General features: G+C 46.1%; 1 protein-coding gene across 1 annotated transcript in view; it reads left to right on the top strand.

Annotated features, from left to right (window-relative positions):
* Window positions 1–9,186: 9,186 nt before the first annotated feature.
* LOC126427975 (C3 and PZP-like alpha-2-macroglobulin domain-containing protein 8) overlaps window positions 9,187–21,348 on the top strand; it is an 829,074-nt gene continuing 816,912 nt past the window's right edge. The window contains exon 1 of the mRNA XM_050089861.1: window positions 9,187–9,352. The gene's annotated coding sequence lies outside the window, so the exon portion shown is untranslated. The remainder of the gene's footprint in view (window positions 9,353–21,348) is intronic.

Here is a 21,348-nt window from a genome sequence, read left to right as displayed (position 1 = left end):
AGCGCCTAGAACCGCTCGGCCACAACGGTCGGCTTATTACTCCAGAATTTGGACCATTACGGAATATGGGGAGTAGCTCACAACTGGTCCACCTCTTACTCTAGCCAAAGTTCATTATTCACAGTGTTGAGAATGGCTGTGATGTCAGGTCTGAGTGGGGTACAGTCAAACGGGGGATGCCCCAGGGATTAGTGTTGGGCCCACTCCTGTTCCTTATTTATATAAATGATATGCCCTCTAGTATTACGGATAACTCTAAATATTTCTGTTTGCTGATGACACTAGCTTGGTAGTAAAGGATGTTGTATACAACACTGGACTATCGATAGTGCCTACTGCGATCTGTGCGAGCAAAGGTTATATTGCTCTCAGTACGTAACGGCGACGGACTCTGCGTTCCAATACCGCCCAAAAGGGTTCGATAATTTGGCCAGGGAAGACGCTGCAGTTCAGTTGTCTGCTCCCCATACCACGACTGTACAGTCCTGGCTGTGTGAATGGGTGCATTATCGTCCTGAAATATGGCGTCATTGTTGAGGAACAACATCTCAATCACGGAGTGCGCCTGATCACCTAAAATGTTCACATAACTGTTGGCGGTAACACAGCCTTTCAGAGTAGAGATGCGACCAGCAAAATACCATAATATGGCTGCCCACATCATCACACTTCCAACTCCACGCTTAACCACTGGAATCAAGCAATCAGGACTGTAGGTTTCTTTTGGCGTTCTCCTGACGTAAAGCCTACCCGATGTTGGAAATAAAGAAAACGTTGACTCATCGGACAATATGACTTGTTTCCACCGATCAGCTGTCCAGGATTTATTCTCCTGACACATGTTTTACGCTTCTTTGCGTTGGCTGTCGTCACTAATGTTTTCAGTATAGCAGCTCGTCCACCAATATTCGCTTTATGGAGTTCTCGGCGGACAGTGTCGATAAATGCGAGGTCTCGAAGACGGCTATTGAGCTCTGCAGTCACTTTAGCCGCCGTAGTTTTGTGTTGTTTTGACGCAATTCGTGTTGGCGTACGACGATCTCTATCATTTTAGTTTTGTATTTCGTCCGCTATGCGTTTACACCATGATGTCTTTCCATGTTTTGTGAAGGTTGTCATGACTGTTGAAACACCTGCTCTTAAAAAGTTGTCTGTCTTGGTTACTGATTCTCCAGCTACTGCAGCTGATGCTCCCTTGGGTTGATTTGAGGGAAGAGACCAAACAGCGAGGTCATCGGTCTCATTGGATTAGGGAAGGATGGGGAAGGAAGTCGGCCCTGCCCTTTCAAAGGAACCATCCCGGCATTTGCCCGAAGCGATTTAGGGAAATCACGGAAAACCTAAATCAGGATGACCGGACGCGGGATTGAACCGTCGTCCTCCCGAATGCGAGTCCAGTGTGATAACCACTGCGCCACCTCGCTCGGTTGTGATGCTCCCACAAAAAAATGGTTCAAATGGCTCTGAACACTATGCAACTTAACTTCGCCTAGAACTTAGAACCACTTAAACCTAACTAACCTAAGGACATCACACACATCCATGCCTGAGGCAGGATTCGAACCTGCGACCGTAACGGTCACATGGTTCCAGACTGTAGCGCCTAGAACCGCACGGCCACTCCGGCCGGCGATGCTCCCACAATCTGCCCTGTTTGGAACTCTGTTAGGTCTTTCATTGCACGTCGACCTCGGCTTCTGAATCCAAATACGAAGTGTGCACTACTCCAAACAACCAGCACTGATGCCTAGTCTGTCGTGAAGACGCACAGTCCAGCGCGACACGTGCCTTACTTGTAGGCTGTCAAACGCAACCGCCCCATTACTACCACCACATTATTCTGCGTATCGCCTGTATGACAGTAATTCTCCTCGCCACGTACACGAAAAGTTAAACGAAAACCACAGCAAAATCAGCGCTGTCTTCACACGATCTGTCCCTCAACACACAGAGTTCATAGCTGATAATACGGGTTCAAGAAGTTCTTAGTTCACACTGGCATCACTACACTTCAGTCGGTACAAGAGGTAGGAATTTTGTAGCAGTGGTACAGATTAGGTGCCGGTACAATACAGTAGACTGTCCCCTAAGTGATCCATGTTCGATTAAGGCTCCGAATGTGTATAGAATGACTGCATAAAACTGCCCTGATTAAAAAATTCCCTTTTTATTTGTATCTATTGACCTATCAAACTGCTTTTGTAGCGAGATGTCACTTCATTTCAAGAACGTGGTAATACTCCGCACATCTCGTAATTTTTCATATCGACTATGTTTAAGTTCACTTTTATGATCGAGTTTCCTACGACACTGAAGAGCCAAAGTAACTGGTACACTTGCTTAATATCGTGTAGGTCTCCCGCGAGCACGCAGAAGTGCCGCAACACGACGTGACATAGACTCGACTAATGTCTGAAGTAGTGCTGGAGGCAATTGACACCATGAATCCTGGGCGACTGTACATAAATACATAAGAGTACGAGGGGGTGGAGATCTCTTCAGAACAGCACGTTGCAAGACATCCCAAATATGCTCAATAATATTCATGTCTGGGGAGTCGGGTGACCAGTGGAAGTACACTCCTGGAAATTGAAATAAGAACACCGTGAATTCATTGTCCCAGGAAGGGGAAACTTCATTGACACATTCCTGGGGTCAGATACATCACATGATCACACTGACAGAACCACAGGCACATAGACACAGGCAACAGAGCATGCACAATGTCGGCACTAGTACAGTGTATATCCACCTTTCGCAGCAATGCAGGCTGCTATTCTCCCATGGAGACGATCGTAGAGATGCTGGATGTAGTCCTGTGGAACGGCTTGCCATGCCATTTCCACCTGGCGCCTCAGTTGGACCAGCGTTCGTGCTGGACGTGCAGACCGCGTGAGACGACCCTTCATCCAGTCCCAAACATGCTCAATGGGGGACAGATCCGGAGATCTTGCTGGCCAGGGTACTTGACGTACGCCTTCTAGAGCACGTTGGGTGGCACGGGATACATGCGGACGTGCATTGTCCTGTTGGAACAGCAAGTTCCCTTGCCGGTCTAGGAATGGTAGAACGATGGGTTCGATGACGGTTTGGATGTACTGTGCACTATTCAGTGTCCCCTCGACGATCACCAGTGGTGTACGGCCAGTGTAGGAGATCGCTCCCCACACCATGATGCCGGGTGTTGGCCCTGTGTGCCTCGGTCGTATGCAGTCCTGATTGTGGCGCTCACCTGCACGGCGCCAAACCCGCATACGACCATCATTGGCACCAAGGCAGAAGCGACTCTCATCGCTGAAGACGACACGTCTCCATTCGTCCCTCCATTCACACCTGTCGCGACACCACTGGAGGCGGGCTGCACGATGTTGGGGCGTGAGCGGAAGACGGCCTAACGGTGTGCGGGACCGTAGCCCAGCTTCATGGAGACGGTTGCGAATGGTCCTCGCCGATACCCCAGGAGCAACAGTGTCCCTAATTTGCTGGGAAGTGGCGGTGCGGTCCCCTACTGCACTGCGTAGGATCCTACGGTCTTGTCGTGCATCCGTGCGTCGCTGCGGTCCGGTCCCAGGTCGACGGGCACGTGCACCTTCCGCCGACCACTGGCGACACCATCGATGTACTGTGGAGACCTCACGCCCCACGTGTTGAGCAATTCGGCGGTACGTCCACCCGGCCTCCCGCATGCCCACTATACGCCCTCGCTCAAAGTCTGTCAACTGCACATACGGTTCACGTCCACGCTGTCGCGGCATGCTACCAGTGTTAAAGACTGCGATGGAGCTCCGTATGCCACGGCAAACTGGCTGACACTGACGGCGGCGGTGCACAAATGCTGCGCAGCTAGCGCCATTCGACGGCCAACACCGCGGTTCCTGGTGTGCCCGCTGTGCCGTGCGTGTGATCATTGCTTGTACAGCCCTCTCGCAGTGTCCGGAGCAAGTATGGTGGGTCTGACACACCGGTGTCAATGTGTTCTTTTTTCCATTTCCAGGAGTGTATTTACACTCAGAGGACTATTCCTGGAGCCAGTCTGTAGCAATTGTCGCATTGTTCTGCCGGAATTGGCCAAGTCCGTCGGACTGCACAATCGAGATGAGTGGATGCAGGGGATCAGACAAGATGCTTACGTACGTCGTATCTAGACGTATCAGGGGCCCCATATCACTCCAACTGCTCACGCTCCCACCATCACAGGGCCTCCACCAGCTTGGACAGTTCTCTGGCGGCATGCACAGTCCATGGGTTCATAAGGTTACCTCCATACCCGTACACGTCCATCCGCTCAATACAATTTGAAACGAGATTCGTCCGAACTGGCAACATGTCTCCAGTCATGAACTGTCCAATGTCAGTGTAGATGGCCCAGGTGAGGCTTAAGGCTTTGTGTCGTGCAGTCATCAAGGGAACAAGAGCAGGCCTTCGCCTCCGAAAGCACATATCGATGATTTCTCGTTGCCAGTTTGCACGTTGACACTTGTTGATGGCCCAGCACTGAAACCTGCAACAATTTGCGTAACGGTTGCACTTCTGCAACTGTGAACGACTCTCTTCAGTCGTCGTTGGTCACGTTCTTCCAGTATCTTTCCCAACAAAACAACTGAGAATGTTAAATAATATAAAACCCTGTATGAAAGTTTTAGGCCAAAACTGTCCTTCTCGGACCTAGAAGGAAAATATCACAAATACTCCAGAATGAAATTTTCACTCTGCAGGAGTGATAGTTCTGCATGGTTCGCAGGAGAGTTTCTGTGAGATTTGGAAAGTAGAAGACGAGGTACTGACGGACGTAAAGCTGTGAGGACGGGGCATGAGTCGTGCTTAGGTAGCTCAGATGGTACAGCACTTGCCCGCAAAGAGTAAAGGTCCCGAGTTCGAGTCTCGGTCCGGCACACAGTTTTAATCTGCCAGGAAGTTTCATATCAGCGCACACTCCGCTGCAGAGTGAAAATCTCATTCTGGAAACATCCCCCAGGCTGTGGCTAAGCCATGTCTCCGCAGTATCCTTTCTTTCAGGAGTGTTAGTTCTGCAGGGTTCGCCGGAGAGCTTCTGTAAAGTTTGGAAGGTAGGAGGCGAGGTACTGGCAGAAGTAAAGCTGTGAGGACGGGGCGTGAGTCGTGCTTGGGTAGCTCAGATGGTGCACCACTTGCTCGTAAAAGGCAAAGCTCCCGAGTTCGAGTCTCGGTTCAGCAGACAGTTGTAATCTGCCAGGAAGTTTCACATCACAAATACTGTTTGCAGTCTTATGCTGACTAAATGCGCGCAGCACATGCCAAACAATTCGAACTGAATAAACACCTCTGGTTGGTCGGTTGGTTGATTTTGGGGAGAGGACGAAAAAGCGAGGTCACAGTAATTCCACGTGGCATATTCAGCACATCGGTGACTAAAAACCTGAGTACATTAGACACCGATAAACTTAATAGTATAGCGAGCATTGTCATTTAAGAACAATTCGTGCTTAGTAGCTGTTCATTTTTCGGGAAATACGTTACTATAAACTTGCTAACGTGAAGGAAAGTGTCTATGCATGACTTTATTAAGATTAGCACGGGCTTGGCAGTGAACGAGTACATCTCATTCAAAATTAAGACCTTTTCCGATTCGTAGAATACGTCGAATGCAGCCTCGTACGAGTTGCAGTACGGTAGGTTTCTGCTCAGTTTTCATGCCGATGAGCTGCAACAATGAGTTCGCAGGTAGGTGCAGGTAAAGGACGAACATAACAGCGATGCCATAAGTTCGTGGCGCCCTCCATCGGTAATGCTGGAATTCAATGCGGTGTTGTTCCACCCTAAGCGTTGATGACAGCTTCCTCTCTCGCAGGCATACCTTCAATCAGATGCTGGAAGATTTCTTGAGAAACGGCGGCCCGTTCTTCACGGAGTGCTGCACTGAGGAGAGGTATCGATGTCGGTTGGTGAGACCTCGCATGAAGTCGACGTTCCAAAACGTCCCAAAGGTATTCTATAGGATTTAGGTGAGGACTCTGTGCAGGCCAGTCCATTACAGGAATGTTTTTGTCGTATAACCTCTCCGCCACAGGCTGTGCCTTATGAACAGCAATCGCCATCCCCGAATTGCTCTGCAACAGTGAGAAGCAGGAAAGCGCTCAAAACATCAATGTAGGCCTGTGCTGTGATGGCGCCACGCAAAACAACAAGGGGTGCAAGCCCTCTCCATGAAAAACACGACCACACCATAACACCACCGCCTCCGAATTATACTGCTGGCACAACGCACGCTGGCAGATGACGTTCACCGCACATTCACCATACCCACCCTGCCATCGGATCGCCTCATTGTGTACCGTGATTCGCCAGTCCACACTGCGTTTCCCCAGTGTTCAATTGCCCAATGTTTACGCTGCTTACACCAAGCGAGGCGTCGTTTGGCATCTACTGGCGTGAAGTGTGACTTATGAGCAGCCGCTCGACCATGAAATTCATGTTTTCTCAACTCCAGCCTAACTGTCATAGTACTTCAAGTGGATCCCGATGCAGTTTGTAATTCCTGTGTGATGATCTGGATAGGTGTCTGCCTATTGCACTTTACGACCCTCTTCAACTGTCAGCAGTCTCTGTCAGTCAACAGACGAGGTCGGCCTGTACGCTTTTGTGCTGTACGTGTCCCTTCACGTTTCCACTTCATTATCATATCGAAAACAGTGGACCTATGGATATTTAAGAGTGTGGAAATCTTGCGTACAGATGTATGGCCCAAATGACACCCAATCACCTGACCACGTTACAAGTCCAGCAAAGGCAGTTGCACTCGCAGTGCAAGAAAGATCGGGAGAATCAGTACACGCAAAAGTTAGTAGAGATTCGTGCTGCTGTAAAAAGAGTGATGCGCGAAGCATTCAACCACTACCACCGTCATACCTTAGCAAAAGATCTTGCTGAAAACCCAAGGAAATTCAGGTCTTACGTAAAAGCGGTAAGCGGGTCGATGGCTTCCCTCCAGTCACTCACTGATCAGTCTGGCCTGATAACGGAAGACAGCAAAAAGAAAGCTGAAATTTTAAATTTCGCATTTGAGAAACCTTTCACGCAGGATGATCGTATAAACATACCGCCGTTTGAGTCTCGTACAGATTCCCGTATGGAGGACATAGTGGTAGACAGACATCCATGGGTTGTGAAGCAACTGAATGGGTAGAAAATAAATAAATCGCCAGGTCCTGATGGGATTACAATTCGGTTTTATAGAGAGTACTCTACTGCATTGGCTTCTAACTTAGCTCCGAGCGACTGGATTAAAAGAACAGGTGACGCCTGTATATTAGAAGGGTAGAAGGACGGATCCTCAAAATTACAGACCAATATCCTTAACATCGGTTTGTTGCAGGACTTTCGAACATATTCTCAGATCGAATATAATGAATTTCCTTGAGACAGAGAAGTTGCTGTCCATGCATCAGCACGGCTTTAGAAAACATCGCTCCTGCGAAACGCAACTCGCCCTTTTTTCACGTGAACCATGGATGAAGAGTATTAGATGGATGCCATATTCCTTGACTTCCGGAAAGCGTTTGACTCGGTACCCCACGGCAGACTCCTAACTAAGGTACGAGCATATGGGATTGGTTCCCAAGTATGTGAGTGGCTCGAAGACTTCTTAAGTAATAGAACCCAGTATGTTGTCCTCGATGGTGAGTGTTCTTCGGAGGTGAGGGTCATCTGGAGTGCCCCAGGGAAGTGTGGTAGGTCCGCTGTTGTTTTCTATCTACATAAATTATCTTTAGGATAGGTGGATAGCAATGTGCGGCTGTTTGCTGACGATGCTGTGGTGTACGGGAAGGTGTCGTCGTTGAGTGACTGTAGGAGGATACAAGTTGAATTGGACAGGATTTGTGATTGCTGTAAAGAATGGCAGCTGACTCTAAATATACATAAATGTAAATTAACGCAGATGAATAGGAAAAAGAATCATGTAATGTTTGAATACTCCATTAGTAGTGTAGCGCTTGATACAGTCACGTCGATTAAATATTTGGGCGTAACATTGCAGAGTGATATGAAGTGGGACAAGCATGCAATGCAGTTGTGGGGAAGGCGGATAGTCGTCTTCAGTTCATTGGTAGAATTTTGGGAAGATGTGGTTAATCTGTAAAGGAGACCACTTATAAAACACTAATCCGACCTATTCTTGAGTACCGGTCGAGCGTTTGGGATCCCTATCAGGTCGGATTGAGGGAGGACATAGAAGCAATTCAGAGGCAGGCTGCTAGATTTGTTACTGGTAGGTTTGATCATCACGCGAGTGTTACCGAAATGCTTCAGGAACTCGGGTGGGAGTCTCTAGAGGAAAGGAGGCGTTCTTTTCATGAATCTGTACTGAGGAAATTTAGAGAACCAGCATTTGAGTCTGACTGCAGTACAATTTTACTGCCGCCAACTTACATTTCGATGAAAGACCACAAAGATAAGATAAGAGAGATTAGGGCTCGTACAGAGGCATATAGGTGGTCATTTTTCCCTCGTTCTGTTTGGGAGTGGAACAGGGAGAGAAGATGCTAGTTGTGGTACGAGGTACCCTCCGCCACACACCGTATGGTGGAATGAGGAATATGTATGTAGATGTAGATGTACAAGTCCGTAAGTTCTGCGGAGCGCCTTATTCTGCTCTGGGCCTATGCTACCTGGCAGTACAATGCGCAATGCATTTAATATGAAAAACGTATGTTTTTGGAGGTGTCCAGATACTTTTATTACATAGTGTATGTGAGAGAGAATGTCCATATGGTGTGGTGGAAATGTACGATTCTTTTGTCCCTTTAGTTACGACATGTAATCGAGGAGAGACAAGAAGGAGCCTTAGTGGGTCCTTCGTTGCTCTATTTCCGTCCCTCCGCATGCGTGTAAGCGGAGGCGTCGCGCCTTCACGGGAGATGCTGCCTTTCACGGCCTTATCTGCGTCCTTTCACGGAGTCGCGCGGCTGAAAGCGTGCGCCCCTGCGCGCTCCCTGCCCGCACAAACAGCGCCGCGACGCTAAACAGCCCCTCGCAGGCGACGCTGGCGTCCTTGCAGCCACTCCACTCCAGGGCGGCGCCGGCCTCATCTGTCGCCGGCCTTGGCGGCGCCTCCGCGCATGCGCAGAGCTGCAGCGCCGGCCGGGGGAGGGGGTGGACGCGGCAGGCGCCGCCGCGACGCCTGGACCAGCCGGCCAGTCGCCGCTCGGACCCCGCGCTCCACGGTCGCACAGTGGCGGTGCCGCGTGACGTCACACAGTGTCGCATCGCAGTGCTGTGTCGCGGGTCAGCGCCCCAGCTAGGCGCAGCGAGCGCCGGGTTGTCTACGCCGTAGGCGCCGCTCTAAGACATCGCGCTGTTCCGAGGGACTTTCTTGGTAAGTCGTCAGCCTACTTATCCAACACCATGTGTTTAGTCTTTCTTACTGTCAGGTTACGGAGATAGGCATATGCGGGCAGCCAGACACGAGTAATACCACCTCGTTGACATCTCTTTTCCTTTTCCTTTTCTACATCTTACCTCGACCCTAGGCATTCATATTCCACGTAACATCAATTGGCTTCATTTTCTCCTTTGACGTGACGCGATATAACTGCATTGTTTACGAAATAGTCAGTACCCGCACATCTCTTATCCCTGTATTATCAATTCCACATCTTACCAAGTTCCTAGACATTCATATTCCATGTAACATCAATTAGCTTCATTTTCTTCTTTGACATGACGCGATATCACTGCATTGTTTACGAAATAGTCAGTGCCTAAATGTATCGTTCATGAGACACTCCCGGTGAGATATCAGCCTATGGAAAAAATACTTACGCATTCCCCAGCTGTTGCCCATATGTCAGTTTGTGGTACACTGTTGTAGCGGTAACATGAGACCTCTGAAACTGCTTTCTTGGAAAAGGTTCTTGCCCCATAATCAATATATCTACAACTTACTTGTGACTTCAGTCTTCTGACTGGTTAAATGTGGCACACCAAACTCATTTAAAAAAATGTTCAAAAGTGTGTGAAAAGAAGGGAAAAGGGAGTTAACTGTATTGTGTAATCAAATATACAAGACAGGAAAATGGCCAAAGGACTTTACAGAAAGTCTCTTAATACATATAGATAAGAAAAATAACAGCAAAAAGTGTGAGGAACATACAACAGTGAGCCTGATATTGCAAGCATCCAAAGTCTTCAAACGTTCAAATGTGTGTGAAATCTTATGGAACTTAACTGCTAAGGTCATCAGTCCCTAAGCTTACACACTACTTAACCTAAATTATCCTAAGGACAAACACACACACCCATGCCCAAGGACGGACTCGAACCTCCGCCGGGATCAGCCGTGCAGAATTCTTCATTTCAGCGTAGCACTTCACAGCCTACATCCTCAAATTTTTATTGGCTCTATTCCAGTCTCTATCTTTTTCTACGGTTATTACCTTCTACAGTTCCCTCCAGTACAACTGAAGTTATTCCCTGATGTCTCAACACATTTTCCATCATAGTGCCCATTTCTTTCATCAGTCAAAAGTATGTTCTCAGAAATTTCTTCAACTTAAGGCCCATCTTTGATATTATTAGACTTGTTTCGAGCAAGAATGCCCTCATTACCAGCTTCCTTCGTCATGTTATTTTGCCGTACAGATAGCAACTTCCCTCATCTCATCTCATCTGGTTAAATGTGTCACACCAAATTCTTCATCTCAGAGTAGCACTTCACAGCCTACATTCACAAATTTTTCTTAGCTGTATTCTAATCTCTGTCTATTTCTACGGTTATTACCTTCTACAGTTCCCTCCAGTACAACTGAAGTTATTTCCTGATGTCCCAACACATGTTCTGTCATAGCGTCCATTTCTTTCATCAGTCAAAAGTACGTTCTTGGAAATTTCTTCGACTTAAGGCCCATCTTTGATACTATTATACTTGTTTCGGCAGGAATGTCCTCTTTACCAGCTTCCTTCTTCATGGTATTTGGCCTCAAATATATCAACTTCCCTCATCTCATCTTTTTAGTCCCCGACGTTCATGTTAATAAATTTATCGCTGTTCTCATTTGTTCTACTCCTCATAACTTTGTCTTTCTTCAGTTTACTATTAATCCATAGTGTGTGCTTATTGGACAATTTATTTAGTACAACAGGACATGCAATTCTTCATCATTTTTTAGGGTAGAATTTTCATCAGTGAATCTTATGGTTGATATTCTGTCACTGTGAACATTAATCCCATTTCTGAACGTTTCTTTTTTTCCGTCGTTGTTTCTTCCACATAGAAATATAACAATGGAGGCGGAATACATAGCTGTTTTACGCCCTTTTTAATGCGAGCACTACGTTCTTGGTCTTCCATCCTTCCTTTACCTCTTGGTTCTGATACATATTTCGTATTATCCGACTATTCCCATAGCTCACCACTTACCTGGTAATTTCGAAGAATGTTGCGCTATCGTACATTAACGAACGCTCTTCTAGGTTGATAACCACCATCATGTCTTGATTTTTCTTAAGCCTTCTTTCCATTATTAATCGAAAGTCAGAATTGCCTCTCTTGTGCTTTCACTTTTCCTAAATCCAAACAGATAGACCTCTTTTCACTTCCATTCTACTGTGTATTATTCCTAACAGGAAATTGGAATTCTGGGGTGTTAAACTGAGTCTGTGATAGTTCCAGCACTCTCCGGAATTGCGCGTTTTACATTTCTCTGAAAGCTTGTCATTATGTATCCAGACTCATAGCTCCAACAAACCATTTCAGAAGCTCCGAAGGAAACAATAGCTATTTTCTAGTTAATCAGAAATTATTCAGCATTGTAGTTCACTTTACATTGGAACGAATAGTACTGATGTGAATTTTCTTCTCGTTCTGTAACACATCATCAGTTGTCATCAAGAAACAGCAAATAGGAAATACAGAGTAAGGAGTGACATAGAGTTGTGAGATTCTTCAGTATAGATTTTGTAGATACATTTATCTGAATAAACTACCACATTTAGGAGGCAAATTAACCATAAAGCAATACACACGACAATTCCACTCAGTCATTCGCCTTGTGACACCGAATTTTCATGATGCTGGGTCTTGTTGAACCAGAAGGCAACATGAAAACTGTTCATCAATCAGACTACCTGTATTGGAAAAGATTGACATCTGGTTAACTCTAAACTGCTAAGTTTAAAACAGCATTTTTTACAGGTAGCTACATCGCTTTTTGAGCCGTGAAGTGTCATGTGTATAACAGAGAGCGGTCATGTGGCTTTCATGTGGGCTTCATTAAAGTTCCTTTGAAGACGTTCTGTTTTATCAGGCTGCAGTTCATGCGAAACAAGCACATTATGATTTCAGTCAGTTGGGCATTATCAAACAAAAACACAGAAAATATATCCTGACAAATGAAAACCTACAGCAACTCGCCATCCACACCGGGTGATTCAGTTTGGTTACTCTCCTTTGATATTTCCTATACCGTTTAAGGTATCTTACTTGTATATTAGACTAACTGAACTGTAAGGTAGTTCTCACTAAATGGCATGTAGTCTCCTTTTGTGGCTGTAGAGATGTCTCTACCAAATTCGCTTTTTTAAGTAGAACTATAGCAACGACAGCTGCTAGTGTCGTAGAACTACTACAGACAAATAAAAACTCTTCATATTCCGGTTAGAAGTTTCGGAGAAAGACACCTAATTTTCTTAAACTAACCAAAGCTCGACAGACGAGGAGCAGGAAGCTACAGTTCTTGTGTATCCCTTTCATATCGACGTTTCTTCTTTATCCGCTGTGACATATGTCCATATTTGGGAATGAAATCAGAAACTCCCACATAAGACAGCAATCGGGTGTATGTTCAATTGTTCAATGTCTAAATACTACAATTACTCCGGAACTATTAATCTGATTTTTTAAGAGTGAAACTCGTTTAGAAGCAGTGAAAGCTACTAGAATACCAGCAGAAAAAAGTTGGTACTGATATACTTGTAATTAATATAGGTATAGAAAGAAACTATAAGCCATTTAGTGAGAAGTTTTTCCATAACTGATCTGGGTGAAAACAGAGACATGTAACTGTCCCGAAAAGTTTTGAGGTAAACAGTTTAGCTCAGTCTCCCTGTATATCAATATTCACTGTTGGCATGCATTCCCGTCGAACAGCATAACGCCGTACGTTCACAAACGCCACAGTTTATACCTGTAACGAAAAAATGTATCCAAATTGATGGTCTGCTCACCACACCAGCAGGCACAGAATATTTTAATGTTAGCTTATAACATTTTTTCTGTGGGGAGACAAATTTCAAATTGACAGCGAAAAAAAAGTTTGTATTTGGAATGCATAAATTTTCAACGTGCGAGAAGGACACGCATACCGAGGGTTCTGTACAAAATTAATTATACACGCAGACAGTTCATCCGTTCCGGGAATCGAGATGTCGACGAGTTTTGCCCGTTATCGATATCGATGGTGGCGAGATTCTGTCCCGCGAATTCCAAGACAGCACCAGTACATACATACCAGATCCTGAGACTAGCCCGGACATACAAAAAGGATCTTATATACGAAGAGAGAAAAGACTTAATAAAATATTTCTTATTTACTTACTAAAACATGACTTTAGCTCACATTTTACATTTGCGTGCAAATATTTTTCTATTTTTCTACTGATGATGACGAATGCAGTGGAAGTTCTAGTGGTAAAAGACATTTTTAAGTGATATGATTACAATTTAACAACTTGCGAATTTATTTTTTCCTTACTTGTGCTGCGAAGCTTTGCTTCTTTCCCAGTTTCATGACTCTAGGTCAATGGGTGGAAACCAGTAGGTTTCGATGAGTGAGTTATCGAATATGGTGGAAGCTGAAGAAATGGATTAAAATTTGTGCCGTAGCGGGGCTCCTTGTTTACAATACAGGTACGCTAGCCATCACACCACCAGAGTGCTAACAGACTCGTAGCTGCACATAGCTCCCTAACACAAACTTCAGTTTATTGCGCAGGTTTAGAAGCTTATTCTCCGTCGCCGTAGACCGTTGCATGTGGCGCAACTTTCAACTTGATACGTCCACCCATTTCGGAGGAGAAAGCGGCTTTAGGGACGTACAGACAGAGGGACGGTTAACAAACGACATCTTTTTTATCTGTGGTACAGTTACAAATAATAGAATGTAGTCGAATTAAATCAGGTGATTGTGAGGGAATTAGATTAGAAAATGAGACACTTAAAGCAGTAAAGGAGTTTTTCTGTTTAGGTAGCAAAATAACTGAGGATGGTGGAAGTCCTTTCTGAAAGTATTTGTATGGAGAGTAGCCATGTATGGAAGTGAAAGATAGACGATAAACAGTTTTGAGAGAATAGAAGCTTCTTAAATGTGGTACTAGAGAAGATTGCTGAACATTAGATGGATCGATCATGTACCTAATGAGGGCGTACTGAATGGAATTGGGAGAAGAGGAATTTGTGACACAACTTGACCAGAAGAAGGGATCGATTGGTAGGACATGTTCTGAGGCATCAGGGATCACCAACGTAGTACTGCAGGGCAGAGTAGAGGGTAAAAATCGTAGAGGGAGACCAAGAAATTAGTACAGTAAACAGATTCTGAGGTATGTAGGTTGCAGTGGTTACTCGGAGATGAAGAGGCTTGCGTGGAGAGCTCCATTACATCAGTCTTTGAACCAAGCACCACAACAACAACAGTTACAAATTAACAATTTTCGAATTTTTTCCTACATTTGTGCTATCAAACGCAGCTTCTCACCAAATTATACGAGTTTAGGTCAACCGGATGCACACTATAGCTTTTGATGAGTGAGATTGCTAGTGTCAAACCGTGTGATATACACTCCTGGAAATGGAAAAAAGAAAACATTGACACCGGTGTGCCAGACCCACCATACTTGCTCCGGACACTGCGAGAGGGCTGTACAAGCAATGATCACACGCACGGCACAGCGGACACACCAGGAACCGCGGTGTTGGCCGTCGAATGGCGCTAGCTGCGCAGCGTTTGTGCACCGCCGCCGTCAGTGTCAGCCAGTTTGCCCTGGCATACGGAGCTCCATCGCAGTCTTTAACACTGGTAGCATGCCGCGACAGCGTGGACGTGAACCGTATGTGCAGTTGACGGACTTTGAGCGAGGGCGTATAGTGGGCATGCGGGAGGCCGGGTGGACGTACCGCCGAATTGCTCAACACGTGGGGCGTGAGGTCTCCACAGTACATCGATGTTGTCGCCAGTGGTCGGCGGAAGGTGCACGTGCCCGTCGACCTGGGACCGGACCGCAGCGACGCACGGATGCACGCCAAGACCGTAGGATCCTACGCAGTGCCGTAGGGGACCGCACCGCCACTTCCCAGCAAATTAGGGACACTGTTGCTCCTGGGGTATCGGCGAGGACCATTCGCAACCGTCTCCATGAAGCTGGGCTACGGTCCCGCACACCGTTAGGCCGTCTTTCGCTCACGCCCCAACATCGTGCAGCCCGCCTCCAGTGGTGTCGCGACAGGCGTGAATGGAGGGACGAATGGAGACGTGTCGTCTTCAGCAATGAGAGTCGCTTCTGCCTTGGTGCTAATGATGGTCGTATGCGTGTTTGGCGCCGTGCAGGTGAGCGCCACAATCAGGACTGAATACGACCGAGGCACACAGGGCCAACACCCGGCATCATGGTGTGGGGAGCGATCTCCTACACTGGCCGTACACCACTGGTGATCGTCGAGGGGACACTGAATAGTGCACGGTACATCCAAACCGTCATCGAACCCATCGTTCTACCATTCCTAGACCGGCAAGGGAACTTGCTGTTACAACAGGACAATGCACGTCCGCATGTATACCGTGCCACCCAACGTGCTCTAGAAGGTGTAAGTCAACTACCCTGGCCAGCAAGATCTCCGGATCTGTCCCCCATTGAGCATGTTTGGGACTGGACGAAGCGTCGTCTCACGCGGTCTGCACGTCCAGCACGAACGCTGGTCCAACTGAGGCGCCAGGTGGAAATGGCATGGCAAGCCGTTCCACAGGACTACATTCAGTATCTCTACGATCGTCTCCATGGGAGAATAGCAGCCTGCATTGCTGCGAAAGGTGGATATACACTGTACTAGTGCCGACATTGTGCATGCTCTGTTGCCTGTGTCTATGTGCCTGTGGTTCTGTCAGTGTGATCATGTGATGTATCTGACCCCAGGAATGTGACAATAAAGTTTCCCCTTCCTGGGAGAATGAATTCACGGTGTTCTTATTTCAATTTCCAGGAGTGTATATGGCCGTCCTTTTCATTGCATTGACTTTGAAACTTAATTTCTTTTTATTCTGCCAAGGGACCACAGACCTCAGTATGTGACTTAAATATCAATGAAATAAATACCCCTAGCTGGATACAGGCGTTGATATAAGTCAACGAGGGCAGTTTAAAATGTGTGCCGCCGACCTGAACTCGAACTCGGGATCTCCTGCTTGTGTGGCAGAGGCTTTATCCATCCGAGCTACCGAGGACACAGAGAATAGTGCGACTGCAGGGACTTATCTCTGTCACGCCTCCCGTCAGATCCACATTCCCAACTTATTGTCCCTCACTATATTCGTAGCGCCCCTGCCCATTATACTCACTACTCGCGGCTTTTTGCCGATTCCCCTATGAGTTCCGGCACTGTTTGTGCATCTACACAGAAGAAGATGGTCAAATGGCTGGTGAGCCTTAACTATGTATGAAGATGGTATCTGTTTTTTATATATACTTAAATATACTTTATATATACTTAAATATCAGCTCGATACGTTCAACCAATCGAGATGCAAAAAAGGGTTCTTGCATGTCTGACAGACACATGTACGGAAAACAATGAAGTTTCTCAAGGGTTCCCTCTATACCGACTGATGTACAGAATCCTCAAAAAAATAGTTAACGTATAATATTAAAATCAGTTTTTAGACAATCTACTAATCCGTGGAGCTAAACACAAAAGATTACCGTAGATACATTAACGATTTTCCGATAACACTATGTCAGAGACAGAAAAGGATTTACGGCTCTGAAATGGCTCTGAGTACTATGGGACTTAACATCTGAGGTCATCAGTCCCCTAGAACTTAGAACTACTTAAACCTGACTAACCTAAGGACAAAACACACTTCCATGCCCGAGGCAGGATTCGAACCTGCGACCGTAACAATCGCGCGGTTCCGGACTGAAGCGCCTAGAACCGATCGGCCACCGCGGCCGCCAAGGAGTTACGAGAGTACTTTATGGGACTGGACAGTTTCCAGAACAGAAGTTATAATATGAGCATCAACAAACGTAAAATAGGCGAATGTAGTGGAATTAAATGAAGTAATGTTGGCAGAATTAGATTAGGAAACAAAACGACTAAATGTAGTCGATGGTTTTTGCTCTTTAGGTAACGGTATACCAGAGCAAGAAGGCGTATCTGAAAAAGAGAACTTTCCTAAAGTCGAATATAAATTTCAGTTTTAGGAGGTATTTTCTGAAGGTATTTGTATGGATTGTTACCTTGTACAGATGTGAAACGTGGATGACAAGCAGTTAAGGCAAGAAGCGACTAGAATCATTTGAAATATGATGCTATAGAATATTGTTCAAAATGATTGTAGATGAGTAGATTGATTAACTAATGGTGAAAAAATAACTGTGGCACAGCTTGGCTGAAGGAAGAGATCGGTTAATGAGGCACATCACGGCCTGTGTCATCATGGAGTTGTCAGTTTGGTGATGAAACAAAGTGGGTGGGGGATATGGTGGAAATATTTTAGAAGGAGACAAACATTTGAAAATAATTGCAGTGGTTATTCGGAGATGAAGAAGTTTCCACAGGAGAGAGTACCATGGACACCGTATCAAACTAATCTTCGGACTGAAGACCACAACAACAACAAAGCATTAAGATCAGGTTACCTTCCATTCGGAAAGTGGGTGCACTCAGCGACTGTTATGTGGCTTATAAATTACAGAGTCACTTTTTAGATTTTATTACGCAACTCCAGATAGTGGCCAGCCATTCTCAATGCACTATTTACTATTCTCGATGCATGCAAGTCCCTGTTGTTCGTGCGCCAATCACATTTCTTGAGTAGTATCCAAAGAACTGTGACTGACGCCCGAGCAACAGGGACTTACATGCATCGAGAATAGTAAATAGTGCATTGAGAATGGCTGGCCACTATCTGGATTTGCGTAATAAAATCTAAAAAAGGACGACTGATTGCTGCACTCTATTAATTATTTAAAAAAAAAGACTGCTTAAATGAGAGTACAGTTATTTCACTGTGTGCATTGTTTATTCTACTGTACACTCGCGGTTCTAGGCGCTTCAGTCTGGAACCGCGCGACCGCTACGGCCGCCAGTTCGAATCCTGCCTCGGGCATGGATGTGTGTGATGTCCTTAGGTTAGTTAGGTTTAAGTAGGCCTACGTTCTATGGGACTGATGACCTCAGAAGTTAAGTCCCATAGCGCTCAGAGCCATTTTTTTGTACACTCGCGATTTAGGTCTTTGGCCATTTTCCAGTAGCACAATGTTAAGCACGGTCAGAGTTCTGAAAACGAAGTCATCGTCAACATACGAGTATCTTAAACCTCCTTATACAATGGTCACACTAAACAGTGTGGTACTAGAAAATTGCGAAAGGGCGAGATCATTCTTGTACAGTAGAATAAACAATATAACCAGACAAATGGCAGTACTTTCATTTAAAGATGAACACGCTGCAGTTCATGCATGCCCGAAGGAACAGGTACTGCACCGACGATGGCTGTTATGACATACATGGGGTGTTCTGTCGTCCTGGAACACAGCATCACCACTGGCGAACAAACATTGTACTACGGAATAGACCTGATCAAGTAAAGTGGGCAAATAATCCTTGGCAGTAATGTGACCTTGGAGAGTAACCAGGGAGCCCGTGGAATACCACGATGTGGATGACCAACTGATCACCAAACCGCTGCCGTATTACATACATTCTTGGGGCCTAAACTCGGCCAGAATTTGTAAGCAATGTGAAACGACACCAAACATTTTCTTCCATTGCTCCATAGTCCATGCTGCCTGAAAGTAAAACCAAACTCCCCCAGAAAGGTCACGAAGCACAATGGTACCGACCGGCCACCGTGTCATCCTCAGCCCAAAGGCGCCACTGGCGGAAGCGGATACAGAGGGACATGCAGTCAGAACACCACTCTCCTGGCCGTATGTTTACGAGACTGGAGCCAGTACTTGTCAGTCAAGTGGCTCCACAGTTAGCCTCACTAGGGCTGTATTGTGTTCTATTGTATGTTAACGAGGGGCCTAGAAACGACGGAGAGGCTCCATCCCCGCCCCAGCCGCAGTGGTCCACAACCCCACGACGACTATCGCAGTCCAATTCACCCCTCCGCCGCCCCACACCGAACCAATCGTTCAGGGTTATTGTGCGGTTCGGTCCCCGTTGAACCCCCCCCCCCCCTCTCCCAGGGAATGTTTGGCACCAGACGAGTGTAACCCCTATGTTTACGTGGTAGAGTAATGGTGGTGTATGCGTACGTGGAGAACTTGGTGCGCAGGAATCGCCGACATAGGGTGGCTGAGGCGAAATAAGGGGAACCAGCCCGCATTCGCCGAGGCAGATGGAAAACCACCTAAAAACCATCCACAGTCTGGCCGGCTCACCGGACCTCGACACAAGTCCACCAGGCGGATTCGTGCCGGGACCAGGCGCTCCTTCCCAGTTGGGAAATCCGTGCGTTAGACAGCACGGCCAATGGGGCGGGCTCACTAGGGTTGAGTGCACCTCGCTTGCCAACAGCACTCAGCAGACCACGACGGGCACCCATCCAAGAGCTAGCCCAGCCCGAAAGCGCTTAACTTCGGTGATCCGACGAGAACCGATGTTATCACTGCGGCAAGGCTATTGGCTTTCCAAGTTTCCTGATACGGGTCTTCGCGTCATTGCTTGTTTTCAGAATCCATTATTAATGGCATTCTTGTTCTGTTAGAAATACATCATACCGTTTATGTCAACGTCCAACGATGTGATAGTGTTTTTAGTCGTTCGTCTAATTCTATCTAATTGGCCTACTCTGGTGTTCAAAAATGGCTCTGAGCACTATGGGACTTAACATCTGAGGTCATCAGTCCTCTAGAACAGAGAACTACTTAAACCTAACTAACCTAAGGTCATCACACACAGCCATGCCCGAGGCAGGATTCGAACCAGCGACAGTAGCAGCCGCGCGGTTCCAAACTGAAGCACCTAGGAACCGCTCGGCCACACCGGCCGGCACTACTCCATTGTGGCAGTCTTTGTTTACATCGAAATGTATACGCTGCTAATCACTGGAAACTGTGCGGCATTTTTTCATTTTCTAAGCTTTGCTCCAGGAATATTTCAGCCTTGAAGCTGATTGGGAAACACTGCTTGTAAAGGGTGTTTCTAAATTCCTTCTGCCACCGTCCTCTATCGCTGGCTTCTAATCGGATTGTGTTACTACGAAATATCGTCTCAGCTGCGCAACTGGATTCGTTGTATCCAGTTGCAGAAGCTCAGAGATCATAGTAGATGAAGGCAAGTCATCTAGTAAAACAGAAATGATATCTGCTTTTCGCCAAGGACCTTTTTCCTTTAGTAATCTATATAAAGTCTGTTGACGTAATATCGATATATCGATGTTCCCTTAGAAGTTATCGATATATACCAAAGAAACATGTCTCCATTATATTGATATCCAAAAGGCAATATCGAGTGCATATATATATATATATATATATATATATATATATATATATATATATATATATATATAGGAACAATCGAAATAAAATGTTCAAACGTACCTACGTTCTGTATGTTAATTTGAAAAACCTACCTGTTACCCACTGTTCGTCTAAAATTGAGAGCCATATGTTATGTGACTATTACAGTGCCATGTATCACAAATCGAAAAAAGTGGTCCAACTAAAACATTCATATTTCTTTACGGATACACGAATATGTATAAAAAAATGGGGGTTCCTATTTAAAGAAACGCAGTTGATATCCGTTTGACCTATGCCAGCGCCATCTAGCGGGCCAAAGATAGCACCATCTGGTTTCCCCCTTCAAGCTAGACGAGTTTCGTTCTTTGTAGTTTTTTCATTTGATGCTTATTTCCTGAGATATTTGGCCCGGTCACGATCAATGGAGCACCCTGTATATATATATATTCATTTTTCGGTAAATATTTAAATTACTTACATCTGAGGTCATCAGTCACCTAGACCTAGAAACTACTACATAAACTACTACATCACACACAACCATGCCCGAGACAGGATTCGAACCTGCGACCGTAGCATCCGCGTGGTTCCGGAGTGAAGCGCCTACAACCGCTCGGCCACAGC

The sequence above is a fragment of the Schistocerca serialis genome, chromosome 12 (assembly GCF_023864345.2).
Source record: "Schistocerca serialis cubense isolate TAMUIC-IGC-003099 chromosome 12, iqSchSeri2.2, whole genome shotgun sequence".
In the NCBI taxonomy this organism is placed as follows: Eukaryota; Metazoa; Arthropoda; class Insecta; order Orthoptera; family Acrididae; genus Schistocerca; species Schistocerca serialis.
This window is presented reverse-complemented; position numbering and strand designations above follow the sequence as displayed.